This window comes from Hemitrygon akajei, chromosome 12 (assembly GCF_048418815.1).
Source record: "Hemitrygon akajei chromosome 12, sHemAka1.3, whole genome shotgun sequence".
NCBI classification, from domain to species: Eukaryota; Metazoa; Chordata; class Chondrichthyes; order Myliobatiformes; family Dasyatidae; genus Hemitrygon; species Hemitrygon akajei.
The window spans coordinates 37119895-37134918 of record NC_133135.1 but is presented as its reverse complement, the minus strand read 5'-3'; the positions used below and the strand labels follow the sequence as shown (position 1 = coordinate 37134918).

The 15024-nt window shown below is 40.8% G+C and overlaps 1 protein-coding gene across 1 annotated transcript in view; it reads left to right on the top strand.

The window, feature by feature from the left end:
• The first annotated feature begins 2408 nt into the window (after positions 1 to 2408).
• The window catches only part of slc6a9 (solute carrier family 6 member 9), a 257010-nt gene continuing 244394 nt past the window's right edge, over positions 2409 to 15024 (top strand). The window contains exon 1 of the mRNA XM_073062905.1: positions 2409 to 2988. The gene's annotated coding sequence lies outside the window, so the exon portion shown is untranslated. The remainder of the gene's footprint in view (positions 2989 to 15024) is intronic.

Genomic DNA, 15024 nt, shown 5'->3' with positions numbered 1-15024 from the left:
ACGCAGGTTGACTCTGTGGTTAAGAAGGCGTACGGTGTATTGGCCTTCGTCAATCATGGAATTGAATTTAGGAGCCAAGAGGTAATGTTACAGCTATATAGGACCCTGGTCAGATCCCACTTGGAGTACTGTGCTCAGTTGTGGTTGCCTCACTACAGGAAGGATGTGGAAACCATAGAAAGGGTGCAGAGGAGATTTATAAGGATGTTGCCTGGATTGGGGAGCATGCCTTACGAGAATAGGATGAGTGAACTCGGCCTTTTCTCCTTGGAGCAAAGGAGGATGAGAGGTGACCTGATAGAGGTGTATAAGATGATGAGAGGCATTGATCATGTGGATAGTCAGAGGCTTTATCCCAGGGCTGAAATGGTTGCCACAAGAGGACACAAGTTTAAGGTGCTGGGGAGTAGGTACAGAGGAGATGTCAGGGGTAAGTTTTTTACGCAGAGAGTGGTGAGTGTGTGGAATGGGCTGCCGGCAGTGGTGGTGGAGGCGGATATGATAGGGTCTTCTAAGACTTTTGGATAGGTCCATGAAGATTAGAAAAATACAGGGCTACAGGTAAGCTGAGTAATTTCTAAGGTAGGGACATGTTCGGCACAACTTTGCGGTCCAAAGGGCCTGTATTGTGCTGTAGGTTTTCTATGTTTCTATGTAGTACCACACTTACATATTTAGTGATACAGCACAGAATAGGCCCTTCTGGCCCTTCAAAGCTATGCTACCCCAGCAATCCCACAGTCCTGATCAACCCTAACCTAATCATGGCACAGTTTACAATGGCCAATTAGCTTACTCAGTAATTCCTTGAAGCCAGAGAAAAGCGATGCTTTCTAGGGGGAAGAGGGACAGTGCCGGAAACAAACTCCAAACTCCGGAATGCCCCGAGCTGTAATAGTGTTGTGCTAACCACTACACTACCATGACACCAACACTTTCATTCCAGCTGATCAGTGCATCGCTAACTAATCCATCCTTTAGTCAAGAAAAGCTACCCCAGAAGGCTTCTGTGCCAATTTCAGAATAAAATGTAGCTCTTTTGACTTGCAGAAAGTTATGATATGATTAGTGATCTAAGTTTCCTTGCCAGTCAAGGATTATTCTGTCTGGGTAGACTCAACTAAACAGCATGAACTTTGGATGTCCAATTTCAAATAACCTCCATACTCTCTGTCTCCTGCTAGTCCAGCTGGGTCCTTTTGCACACCTCCTTCTTTCCCCCTTCAACCCTTACACAGTTTCTTTCCTCTGTGCATTAGATAACTTAAAAGTTGGTGTGCAGCCAAAGAAGCAGGGCCTACGAGTTTACTAGGCAAATTGTTTTCTATTGTATTTGTTAAGCTGTTCCACACAAAGAAATGTATTGTATTGAGTTAAAGGTGATGAACCATTGAAGATAACATCCTTCCAGTTTTTGGAAATATATGCACAAGGTAGGAAATGTAGACAAGGGATGTTACTGGTGAAAGGGTTCCAACAGCTAGTCCCCAAAGAAAGCAAAACAAACTCAGTGGATCAGCAGCATGTTTGGAGGCTGAGGCATGGTCAACACTTGGCCTGAAGACCATGCATCGAGACTGTCAACCATCCCTCTGCCTTCACAGACGCTATCTGACTTGCTGAGGTCCTTCAGCATCTGCAGTCACTCGTGATTTGAGATGTTTCTTGACAAACTACAAACCAGAGCAGGTCCATATTGGCTACAGGCAGAGCGATTCCATTTCCACTCTCACGTACCCTTCAGCTCCTGTCTTGATTCCCTAGCCACTTACCCGCACTCTGAGGCACCGTACAATTGGAGCGCATGCTGAAAAATCATATTGTCTCAGGGAGAACATGCAAATTCCACATAGAGAGCACCAACCACTACATCATCATGACATCCGAATTTAAAATCATGAAAGACATTCCCAAAATAGGCAAGGACAAGCTGCTTCCTTTAGCCGGAGCATCAACAGCAAGAGCTCATATTGTCAAATAAACTAAAAGTCACAGGACGAAATACTTCTTCATACATTATGTAATTTATTGGGGAAGCAGTGGAGGTACATAGAACAGAACAGCAGAGTGCTGGAACAGTCTCTTTGGTCCACTGTGCAAACCATGATGCCATTCTAACTAATCCCAACTACTTGCACATTGTCAATTCCCTACTTATTTATATGACTGTTTAAATGCCTTCTTAAATATTGCTCTCACATCTGTCTCTAGCATCTCCTCTAGCAACGTGCTCCAGGCATTTATCACCCTCTGTAAAAAATAAACTTGCGTAGCAAATCCCCTTTAAGCTTTCCCTCCTTTCACCTTTAAGCTATGTCCTCTAGCGTTTATACCCCTATCTTAGCCTCCCGTAATTTTATACACTTGTATCAGGTCGCTCCTCAGCTTCCGTCGCCGTGGGGTTTAGATGGCCGCTGGTTAACGAGCACATTTCTAGAGGTGGGGGAGAAAGGGCGGAACTAAGATTGATCTCATATCGAGCCAGTACGAACAAGATGGATCGAATGTACACTTTGTGTGCTGTATCGGTCCTCCGATTCCTTGCTGTAGTAAACATGGTTTGATATCTCTTCATAACGGGTCCGATGTGATTGATACTGAGGCGGCCTGCGGTAGAAGATACACGGCTGCATTTCATTTCCAAGAAATGTCAGCGATCTTCTTTCGTTTTCCCTTTGCGATCCGTGCACTGATGATTCGTCCATCACGTAAACGTGAAAGTGTGAGATTTACGTGAAACTGGGTGATGCTCAAATGAGGTGAGGAGAAGGAGGTCGGTGGCACCACCACAAATAAAATGTGAGGCTTTGTGGACGGAGGAGGAGTCAGAGAGAGAGCCGAGTGGATTTCAGTGGGTCATTTCATAAGAGGGAGGCTGACGCAACTAACAGGACCAAATCAGTCCGGAAGATCACCACCGTAAAACAAAGCAAATTATTGTATGTGTTACATCTGTAGAAGGTTACTGATCTGCTTGCATAGAGAAAGGTAAGAGACAAGCTGCGGTTCCACGCAGATTATGAAGCTTCATTGTGTAGTGTCAGTCTCTCATGCTGGCATGTTTCAGTATGTGGGTTAATGGATTTTTTTTTCTTCTGTGTTTCTTTGTGCTTTTTTTTACTGCAGCGATCGACGTGTTGGGCAAAACCGAACTAGTCTAGGTTTGCTGTGGGACGGGGTCAGTGGGTGCCGCGGAGGGTCGAAGTTTCAGAGGTGTGTGTGTGTGTGTGTGTGTGTGTGTGTGTGTGTGTGTGTGTGTGTGTGTGTGTGTGTGTGTGTGTGTGTGTGTGTGTGTGTGTGTGTGTGTGTGTGTGTGTGTGTGTGTGTGTGTGTGTGTGTGTGTGTGTGTGTGTGTACGCGCGCTCCCGTGCAGTCTGTTGACTGATAAAACTTGCTCTCCAGGGAAGGAGCCTGAATCATTGCAAAGTGATATTGACTCGAACACGTGGCAGATCCTGCAGTCAAAGGACCGAAACGTCACAATAACGAGCTAAATAACCAAAAAAAAAGTCACAATTAATCTGTAAATGCAGTCTGGGCAAAAGTAATATTTCAGCGGCGTGCTCCCGCTGATTAGTGCAACATCAAATCCCGCAGCCACTGTACGAGATAGCGTGTTGTCAATGCAGAATGTATCTTCTTTAATTCGTACATGTCCCGCATAACAAAATATTGGCCCCTTCCTTTTAGTAGCCGATCACGTTTAAATAATTGCCGCATTTATGCAAACTAATCTTGGTTTTCCTTCTTTCGATCTCTCTCCTTCGCTGTTTTCGTTTCTAATAATTAATTGTCAATAGCGGTTCTTTGTAAAGACTGCGAGATGAAGCGTACTGATAAAAGATAAATTTCCCTAGAGGATTAAAAAAAAAGGTTTCCTACCGGTTGAAGGGGGAAAATTCACTGTGCAATTCGGAACTGAATGCAGAAATGGATGGAAATGGAAGAAATGCAGGTTAAGTGTCTTCACCTGTTAGGAAAATAGGAAGGGCAAGGTAATATTTTAGATGAAAGGTGCTTCAAAAGAAATTGTCTTGTGTCCATTTAGCCTTGTCATTTCTCTTGGGCGATGTCAACAAATCTGTTGTGCATTTTCAACATTTCCTCCGTTTCCAGACTGGAATCCTGGCAGTGTCTGCTATACGAATGTTTAGCTGTCTGGGGGAATATCCGCAGTAGATTTTAATATTTGTGAGGGATTTGTGGGAGCTCTTCAAAATCCCAGAAGGATCAAGGCAGAATGAAAGACAGGACAACAGTACCCATTTTTCGTAAGTATCAAGGACATGGTGCCGGAAGATCTGAGGAATTTATTTTCACAAGGCTGGTGACCACCGTCTGGAATGCAGTCAGTTGAAACGGAGTCAATTGCCATTTTCAAAAAGGATCTGATTAGAAATGTGAGTGAAAAAAAATATTGTAATGCTGTAAGGCTAGGAAATGGGAATATCAGAATTACTCCTGCATAGAGAGAGAAATGGAGGCACAGTGGGCCAAATGGCCTTCTTCCATGCTATAATGGTTCTGTGACTCAATGCTTGTGTCATGCAAGCAACCCCTAGCATGAGGGTTTTTTTTGCACATTCTCAGAAAGCCTTGAGGGATTTGGCAGTCAGTCACTCAGGGTGCAGAAACCTGAAGCTAAAAGCAAGGAGTGGGAAGATTTTCTCCTTGAAGAACTTTTGTAAATCTCCACAATCCAGCAGTTTCCTCAGTGATTTCTTGGCAGCTTGCATGAAAACAAATTAATTTTTTTTTTTTGCAAGTTGCCACACCGGACTTGTAAATCCTTGGGTTAACATCTTCATAATATTCCAGCACCTATTCTATTCACCAGTACAATTATCATTTTATATTTTGATGTCTGGAGTCAAATTTTAAATGATGATTTGGCCAATCACTGATGGTAATTGCACCCAGAGGATTTCTATGTTGACAGACAGCAGCACTTGATAAGTTTTCCCAGTAACCAACTGTTTTGAAATAATCATCTGCTCATTGGAGCTAGATGGCAGAAATGTCCCAGAGTTTTATTTTGGTCAGGATCTCTGGGACTGAAGTATGCAGACCTGAAATGGAACTGACTGAATATGGGTAATGTGAGAGATTACCTTTGCAACAAGATGACAACTCCAGAAAATGTATTGCAGCAATGAATTTAAAGCTTTCAGATACAAAATAAGTAGAACATGATGTTAATAACTTTGGGGTGAAAAGCCACAACATCTAGTTTTAGCAACACGCACACAAAGTGTTGGAATAACTCAGCAGGCCAGACAGCATCTGTGGAAAAGAGTAAACAGTTGACGTTTCGGCCTGAGACCCTTCATCAGAACTGGAGGAAAAAAAAGATGAGAAGTCAGAGGAAGAAGATAGGGAGGGGAGGTAGTAGTGATAAGTGAAACCTGGAAGCTGGAGGGGTGAATTAAAGACCTGGGATGTGGATTGGCGAAAGAGATAAAGGGACAGAAAAGTGGAAATCTGATAGGGGAGGACAGAAGGCCGTGGAAGAAAGGGAAGGGGGAGGAGCACCAGAGGGAGGTGATGAGCAGGTTAGGAGATAGGTTGAGAGAGGAGCATGGGGAATGGTGAAGATGGAGGGGATGGATTATTACCAGAATGTTTGAGAAATCAATGTTGAACTAAAACATTTAATTTTAGTTAATTTAAGTTCATTTTGCCTGATTTAACAATTAACTTCATCATCTTTGTCTATTTGCATAAATATTTTTGCATATCTCTCTTTCTCAAGGTATTGATTCATGTCACATTTTCTGTTTTCCTGCATTGATCAAATATTGCCTGTGTGGCTTTCTCATTTCTTCTCTGTTGCATATGATCAGATGCACTCAGCCTTTCTGAACATACAGAAATTAGGAACTCGATTACTAAGATGACATTCAGCCACCACACTTAACACATTCTGAGATTGGGATTTATTTCAAAACCGAGCCACTTTTGTACTATGAAGTAACCAGTATTCAACTGGGGTGAAAGAGGTTCCTGGACATGTTTAAAAGGCCACTTTGATCAACAGCAGTATCTGTAAGAACTTGCATGAATTCCAGAACTCTTGTCTTCTCTGACTAATGACTGTTCTAAGAAAATATCTTTCAATATGGATGAGCATCTTTCCCAGTATGAGGTAGGCCTGAAGCATTTTGCAATGAAGCACTTGGAAGTGTAGTTATTGATGGAAGCAAATTCTAGAACCAATCTTACAAAAAGAAATAACAAAAGACCAGAACATCTGGTTTCTTTTGATGGTTAAGTTTGAGGGATGATATCAGCAGTAAGATATCCAATACTTGTGCACCTTTAATACCTGAGACTTTAGAGCCAATGTGGGACAATAAGCTAGATTTTAAGGAACATATTTGTGAGTTTTGGAAAGTTACCGGTAATTTCAAAGCCTATATGTGACTTGGCACGACTGCTGAGGTGAAGGGGTTATCTTGATGTTTCAGTTCATTGACTTTTAACTGGAAAAGCTGGTCATTGAGTTGAAATTTTAACTATGTTTCTCTCTTCACAGATTCTGTCTGACCTGCTGAATACTTTCAATCTTTTCTGTTTATATTATTTTCTAGAATTGGCCTTGAACACATGACATTCTGATTCAGAAGCAAAAAGTCCTGTTGCTGAGCAAAAGCTGAGACTTGAAAACAAAATCTGTCTATATACTGATTTTGCTTGCAGACTTAACACTAAATGTATATAAATAGACCATAAGACATGGGAGTAGAATTAGGACATTTGACTATGCTATTCAATCATGGATGGTTTACTTTTCCTATCAATTCAATTCTCCTGCCTTCTTCCCATAGCCTTGCACACACTTACTAATCATCTACCTTTCAACCTCTGCCTTAAATATACCCAATGACTTGGCCTCCACAGCTGTCTGAAGCAATGAATTCCACAAATTCAGCCCTCTCTGCTAAGGGAATTCCTCCTTGTCTCTTTTCTAAAGGGACATCCTTCTATTCTGAAGCTATGCCCTTTCATTGTAAACTTTACACTATTGGAAACATCCTCTCCATATCCACCCTAGATTTCAATGAGATTCTTCTCCCCCCCCCCCCCCCACCCCTCCACGCCACATTTTCTAACTCTAGCGAGTACACGCCCATCAAAAACTGCTCAGAAGTTAACCCATTCTTTCCCAGGGTCATTCTCATAGTGATTATGACGGACTGTTGAGTATTTTTTGAGCTGATCTTTGTTTCTCTTACCTGCAGTTTTCTTCTAATTACTGAGTGCCTGAAATGATCTCATCCAAGTAGCCATTCTTCATGTGATTTTATGAGCTGTTTGACAAGGCAGCAGGAGAGCAAGTGTTAGATGACAATGTCACACTCCAAGACAATTTTTAAGAACTCTATTAACTCTCTTTTACAATGTAACCCTGAACTTGAACTGATTTTTACTATTTCTGAAGCCTTTGATAAGTAAAGGCCTGCTTCCTTAAACTACCCTGCACAAATGATGAGGTAACATAAGCAGGCATGGATCAGTGACATCTGGCCTATGGTATAAGAAGGTAGGGGACCTGTAGTACAGAATATAAGATGAAGCAATATCTTGGACTGGGAGGCCAGTTTGAAATTGTGGAGGAAAATTAGATTTTGAGATGGGCTAAGGAATTCAGCAGGCTTATCCTTTTCGCTCCTGCTACAACTCTTTTGTGGGTTGTCCCATAATTTATTTCGGGGAAATTTTGCAATCAGTATGTTTCCTCAGTAATCTTTTTGGGATTGTTCTGGGAACTCTCTGAAGTCCCATAGTCCATTTATAAGGTCACTACAAAATTCATGATCTTCAGGAGGAATAACAAAGCAGGTGAGAGACTTCATTGTGCTGGAGATGATCTAGACAGCCCTTCAAGATTTTTCAAATGATCAAATCCTGGGATTACAGGAGGACGGATTTAACTCAGTCCTAGCCCTGCTCCTAGAATGTGTTCAGGAATATTTGGGATCTTGTGTCCAGTTTAATGTTGAAAATTCAACAACCAACTCAAAACTACAAGTTTTCAAACAGTCTGTTTAATTTGGAGATGTATGGAAGGACTGGTGGCTGTCTTGATATAATGCAGTAAACAACAACACAAGGAACTGAATTTGTGGAAGAGTGAGCACAAGTACTTGCCCTGTCTATGACTTAAACAGCACTTGCCCTCCCACAGCCCTCCACCATCCCATATGTGTTTTATTTTGTGTGTTGAACATTGAAATATCACAAGAATTAGATCAATGTAGCAGTTTAATGCATTTTAATGGTTTTGAGCATATTAAATATACTAAGATAATTGGTAGTCTGACAAAATGTGTCTTTTGACCACTGTGCATTTGAAGTAAATTTGGCTTCTGACCACTTGTGGTTATGAACATATTAATATCAAAAGTGATAATAACTTTTATTTAATTAGCACCTTTAAAAATGAATAGTTCCGAGGTGTTTCTGATAAATAATAGTTCTACAAGAATATCTAAGAGCACGTTATGATACTAATTTAGGAAATTGATGCCTTTTAGAAAGCAACATCACAAAGCTGGGAAGGGGTGATAAAAACTTTATTCTATATATAATTTGTGCCACCCCCAACATTGGAACATAGGGTACATTCTCTTGGGTGCTGCTGATCCATATTTTTCAAATACGGGATTGGAAATCTGGAACTAACATGCTTACTCTAAGGTTTTTCTCTTGATACTGTGTTTGCACAATTTTCTGAAATACGTTCCTGATACTTAAAACTCCGCAACACACAGTTAACCCTTTATAATACTTGGCTGGAAGATTACTCAGCTTAAGTTCAAAATCTATGTCAAGTTTGAGCTTTTTCATCGGCTGTTGAGATCGAGGCAGGAAGGGAATGAATGGAGATGTCAGCGATCTAAGGTGCAACAGCATGTTACCAAACCTGTTTTTGAAAGGAAGCCTTTCTGTTTTGCAACACCAAATGTGGGAATTACACAGCAAATTTTGTCCAATTTCAGTATCACAACCAGTCTTAAATTGTCTCTTTAATCTTGTGCATATTATTTATAGGCAAGTTGTTTTAAGGCATGAAGGAAGTACTTTCTTACAAAATTCACTCTGTTGACATTTATGAATCAGACTTCAGTTCCTTGTGGACAAAGGGGCTGCAGATGCTGCGTCAGTGGGTCAGCATCTGTGGAGGCAAAAGGTATAAGTTAACGCTAAGGTTCTGAAAAAGATTAATTTTGTTCCAGTTCCTTGTGCCTCTTTATTTCTGAGTGTAAGCAGAAATATCCAAATGGTATTGTGAAATGCTGAAGCCACATTACCGCAGGAAGTACTGAGCTATTTTAGTGGAATGGAAGACCATTTTGATATTGCAGCCGAGGAGGAAAGAGAAGACTGAGGAGTTCAGCAGCTAAATGCTGAGCCTGAATTGACAGGTCTCCCTTCACGCATCAACTACAAGAGCTTTTTCACAATGGAACATCACCCCCTTTGTGCTGTGCCCCAACACCCCTGAAAAGCCACATCTTCATAAAGTGGCTGTATCTGAGAAATCTCAATTGCCCAGGATACATCTGTGGCCACGATTTTGGAAATAGGAAGGGAGAGAGCAAGACAAGGAGTAGAAAAATTCTTGTATCAAACAAGAAGGCTTTTATTACATGAATTTTCTCACATGTTCTGCTCAGACCACTGGGTCATGGAAGTTAATTCTGTTTATGTGGTTTAACATTGTTAATGTATACATTCAGAAGATAATCATCGACTGGCCAGAGAGGTGATTACAGGAGGATGTAATGGGTGGAGAAATTACTGGCTGTGATGTTGTATTTTCTTCCATTAGTCAGAAGCGGAAAAGTGAGATATCGTAGTGTAAGTACACCGTCTAGGAGGTACCTTATTGATTGTTTCATTCTCCTAATATTGAATGTTGGTGAGAAGTCGGAATCAGATTTAGAATCGGGTTTAATATCACTGGCATATGTCAGGAAATTTTGTTATTTTGCAGCAGTACATTGCAAAACCTAATTTAAAAAATATAAATTACAGTAAGATATATTTAAGTGAGTATTTCATACAGCAAAGAGAAAACAGGTTTGTTATCCATTCAGGAATATGATGGCAGAGGGGGAGAAGCTGTTCCTGAAACATTGACTATGTGTCTGCAGGCTACTGTATCACCTTCTTGATGGCAGCAATGAGATGAGGGCATGACCTGGGTGATGGGGATCCTTAATGATGAATACCACCTTTTTGAGGCATCACCTTTTGAAGGGGTCTTCAATGCTGCTGATGCTAGTGCCTATGATGGAGCTGGCTGACTTTATAATTTTCAGCAGCTTTTTATAAATCTTTCCAGTGTCCCCTCTGAGCCAAACCAGACACTGATGTAACCTGTTGGAATGCTCTTCACAGTACAACTGTGGATATTTGCTAGAGTCTTCAGTGACATACCAAGTCTCCTCACTCCTAATGAAATATAGACACTGTTGGGCCTTCTTTTTAATTGCATCGATATGTTGGGCCCAGGATAGATCTTCAGAGATGTTGATGCCTCAGAACTTGAACCTGCTTATCTTTTCCACTTCCGATCCCTTGTTGAGGACTGGTGTGTGTTCCCTCGACTTCCCCTCCCTGAAGTCCACAATCAATTCCTTGGTTTTACTGCTGTTGAGTGCAAAGTTATTGTTGTGACACCGCTAAAAGTTCAAAGTAAATTTATTATCAACGTACATGAATGTCACCGTATACAACCCTGAGATTGGACCATTCGATCTTCTGATCTGTCTCACTCCTGTATACCTCCTCGTCGCTCCATCTGAAACTCTGCCAACAATGGTTGTGTAATCAACAAATTTATAAATGGCGTTTGAGCTGTGCCTAGCCACACAGTCGTGGCTAAAACGGTCGGCTAAGCATGCACTTTTCAGGTGTGTCATTGTTGAACCTCAGCGAGGAGGGGATGTTTCCAATTCGCACCGACTGTGATCTCCTGATGACGAAGTCAAGGATCCAGTTGCAGAGGGAGGCACAGAAGCCCAAGTTTTGAAGCTTGTTGATGAGAACTGTGAGTATTATTGTTTTGAATGTTGACTGTAATCAATAAACAGCAGTCTGATGTAGGTATTGCTATTGTCCATGTGATCCGAAGCTGAGTGAAGAGCCAGTGAGATTGCATCCACCATAGATCCATTGTGCCGATATGCCAACTGCAGCAATTCCTTGCCCTGGATTCTGACTGTGACAGACCTCCCGAAGTACTTAATCACAGCAGATGTGAGAACAACTGGGAGATTGTTGTTGAGACAGCTCACCCTGAGGTTCTTGGGCATTGGTATGAGTAGTTTCATTCTCCCTTTCAAAGTGTGCATAGAAGGTGTTGAAGTTATCTGGGAGTGAAGCATCACAACTATTCATAATATTTGGTTTCACCTTGTAAGAAGTAATGGCCTGCAAACCCTGGCAGAGCTGACGTGCATTTGATTCCGTCTTTACCTTCAATTGTTTCTTCATTCTTAAAATAGCCGTCTGTAGGTCATAATTGGACCTATTGTATAGTCTTGATAGATTAGAAACTGCAGTCATAGTGGATGTCACTGATGATTTTATTAGTCGTGGGTTTTAAGATTGAGGAAAACAAAATGGCATTAAAGTTGATGTCAACAGAAGCAATGATTTTGTGTTTGAATTGCAATATATTCAAAGGTTTTGCACATAAACACAATGGTTACAACATGAAAGGCTATTCAATTTGCTGAGACTACAGTATGTGAGAAAAATCCAGCTAGTTACACTCGCCTCTCCCAAGGCCAAGTAAATTTGTTCCTTTCAGATACTTGCCTTGCTGCCTTATGAATGTTACAAATTGACTAAATTCACTGACCAAGATTTCATTTAAGCTAGCTCTATATGGCCCATATTCCACGGAACCTTGCTTGTCTATGCACATGTCCAAATTACTGGGCCAGATAATTTATCCACTTTAACTGCCAATAGCCATTCTTGTAGTTCCCTTTTATCAATTCTTCCAGTACATCATTTACAAAAAAAGAGATACTGGAAATCTGAAATAAAAACAGTAAATGCTGGATGTATTGAACAGTTCAGACAGCATCTGTAGAGAGAGAAACAGACTAAATCAGCAGCATCTTACAGTTGTGGACTGGTGTTAAGCGCTTGTATAATATTGCTATCGTGCCAACATTCTCTGTGAATAAATTTCCTTTGAAGTCTTTTCTCAGCCCCTGCACACTTTTAACCCTTTTCCTGATTTCATGTGTTTTTGGATTTCCTTTTATGTTTGCTTCCAGTTTTTATTTCCTGAGCGCTCTTTATTTCCCTCTGAAATTCTTACAATTGGATTGGTTCTCACAGGTGTCAAAAACTTGGTATTTGTCATATGTTCGGATCAACCTGAGGCATTAACTCTGATCCTTTCTCCACACTCACAGACTGATTTGCTGAGTATCACCGGTATGCTCCAGTATTTTCTCTTTTTGCTTCAGACTTCTGGCATCTGCAGTTGTTCTGCTTTTTCATTTGTTGCATATTCTTTTTACTCTATTTCAGCACCCTCCCCAATATTCATTTATTCAGTTATACTGTATACTTGTTAAACTTTGATTCTTGTTTATCTGATTAAGTAGAAATTCGTCCCATTGAAAGTGCACCTTCTCCAGTTGACTATATTCGCCCTGGAGATGTCCACCTCGGTTTCCATTGCTATTCTAATCTTTATGCCATAAAGCATTACTTTGAGTGATTGTCAGGGCAGAGAGCAACAGCCAGCTAAGAGTAAGCTGAACAAAATGGTCAGAAATTTTCCACTCTGAAACTTCCATGGTATTTCATCTTGTGAACATCTCCTGACAGACCTGCAAAATTGGTTATGGTTGTCAATGGCAGTTAACAGTAGGAAGACTTGTACTGTTATAGCCCCACACCTGAATTTGTGTCAGGTGCTAAATAGAATAGAAGACCATGGATTTAGATTATTCTGTACTTCTGGTTGGATTTCAAGTCCAGGTATTCATACAGGAGGCTCTTCATTCCCTAAAGCTCAGTCTACTTTTTTTTGTGGTGGAAAAATTCCAACCCTATGAGATTTTCAAGAAACTGTGCAAAGAAGATGGCTGTGACTGCCAGAACACTTGATAATATATGTGTGGTATCTGTATAATGTCTCTCATCAAGAGGTAAAATTTAGAAATAGTTCATGAAACATTTTATAGAAATGGCTACTGACCCAGTGTGGATAACTTCACTCACCCCAAATCTGAAGTGATTTCACAACCTATAGACTTCCTTTCAAAGACAGGGCAACTCATGTACTCAGTATTATTTATTTACTTTTTAGAAGGTTTTGGTCTTTTGCACATTCGCTGTGTCAGTCTTTCTTTGTGTGCAGTTTTTCATTGTTTCTATTGTATTTGTCCGTTCTACTGTGAGAGCCTACAAGAAAATGAATTTCAAGGTAGTATGTAGCAACATTTACATATGTACTTCAATAATAAATTTAATTTGAAAACAAGATAGTGAGGAGAAGAAAATATGAAAGTACAACTAATAGAATCTTTTAAATGTGAGTAACTGCAAGAAGAAGCCATGATGGTTGTCATAGTTATGGAGGAAGTGGTGAGGAACTGGCATGGGAGTGTAGCGGTTAGCATAACACTCTTACAGCGCCAGTGACCCTGCTTCAAATGCATCACTATCTGAAAGGGTTTTGTACGTTCCCCTGTGACCACATAGGTTTCCAGCACATGCTCCAGTTTCCTCCCACAACCCAAAGGCATTCAGGTTACTTGGTTAATTGGTCATATGGATGTCAGTGGTCAGCATGAGATGTTGAGCCGGAAGGGCCTGTTACAGTGCTGTATCCCTAAATAAAATAAAAGTTCAAAACTCCTGTATGCATTCATTCAGAAATGGCTTGGGCTTTGCCTTGCTTCGGCAGTAAGTGTTTGATTGCATCATGTATTACTATTTTGTGTAATTGGGAGAGAAAAACTTGTTGCCCTGCTTTTAAAACTTATCCATATTCCCTGTCTTAAAGGATATAATTGTGTGCCTTAATTTCTCTAATAAAAGGCTGTGTTCACACAATTTGAAAGATATTTTTTCTAATCTCTTCATCACAGTATCAATTAAATTAGCCAATTAGTGATGCAAATATGTCAATCAAGTCTTTCTTCCTCATGTTCATCCTTCGCCATAGCTTTCCCTGCTCCAATGGAAATATTCCAGTGCTATACATCTAACTGATTCCCAAAGAAAATTGTTTATCCTTTATCTTGCACACTTTTTAAAAGGAATATCAAATCTTTCTCCTTGTACTCCCTACCTTTGTTTACAAGGAGTTATTACAAGAGCTATTTACAAGGGTTGTTACCATTTTAGTTATCTTTTTAAGGAATGGTGGTAATGAAATTGCATGGCATATCACCAGTTATTTCAACATCATGGGTGTTGATTTTCAATTCCTTGATGAATCTCAAATATGCATTTTTACTGGGAGTCGAATTTCGAGATTAGTTGGCAGACAATTAGAGCAATCCACACGAGATGCTGGAGCAACTCAGCAGGTCAGGCAGCTTCTATGGAAATGTACACAGTCAACATTTTGGGCTGAGACACTTCAGGATTGGAAAGGAAAGGGGAAGATGCCAGCATTTTTAAAAAAAGGTGAGGGGAGGGGAGGGGAAGTAGGATAGCTAGAAAGTGATAGGTGAAGCCAGGTGGGTAGGAAAGGTAAAGGGCTGGAGTGGAAGGGATCTGATAAAGGAGGAGAGTGTACCATTGGAGAAAGGGAAGGCGGAGGTGTAGGGTGGTATAACAGACAGATGACAAGAGGCCAGAATAAGGAATGGGGGGGGGGGGGGGTTAATTTTTTTAACTGGAAGGAGAAATTAATATTCGTGACATGTTGGAGGCTACCCAGACAAAATCTAAAGTGTTGCTCATCCTTCCTGAGGGTGGCCTTATCATGGCACAAGAGGAGGTCCTGGGCAATTCTTGATCTGCTGCTAAATT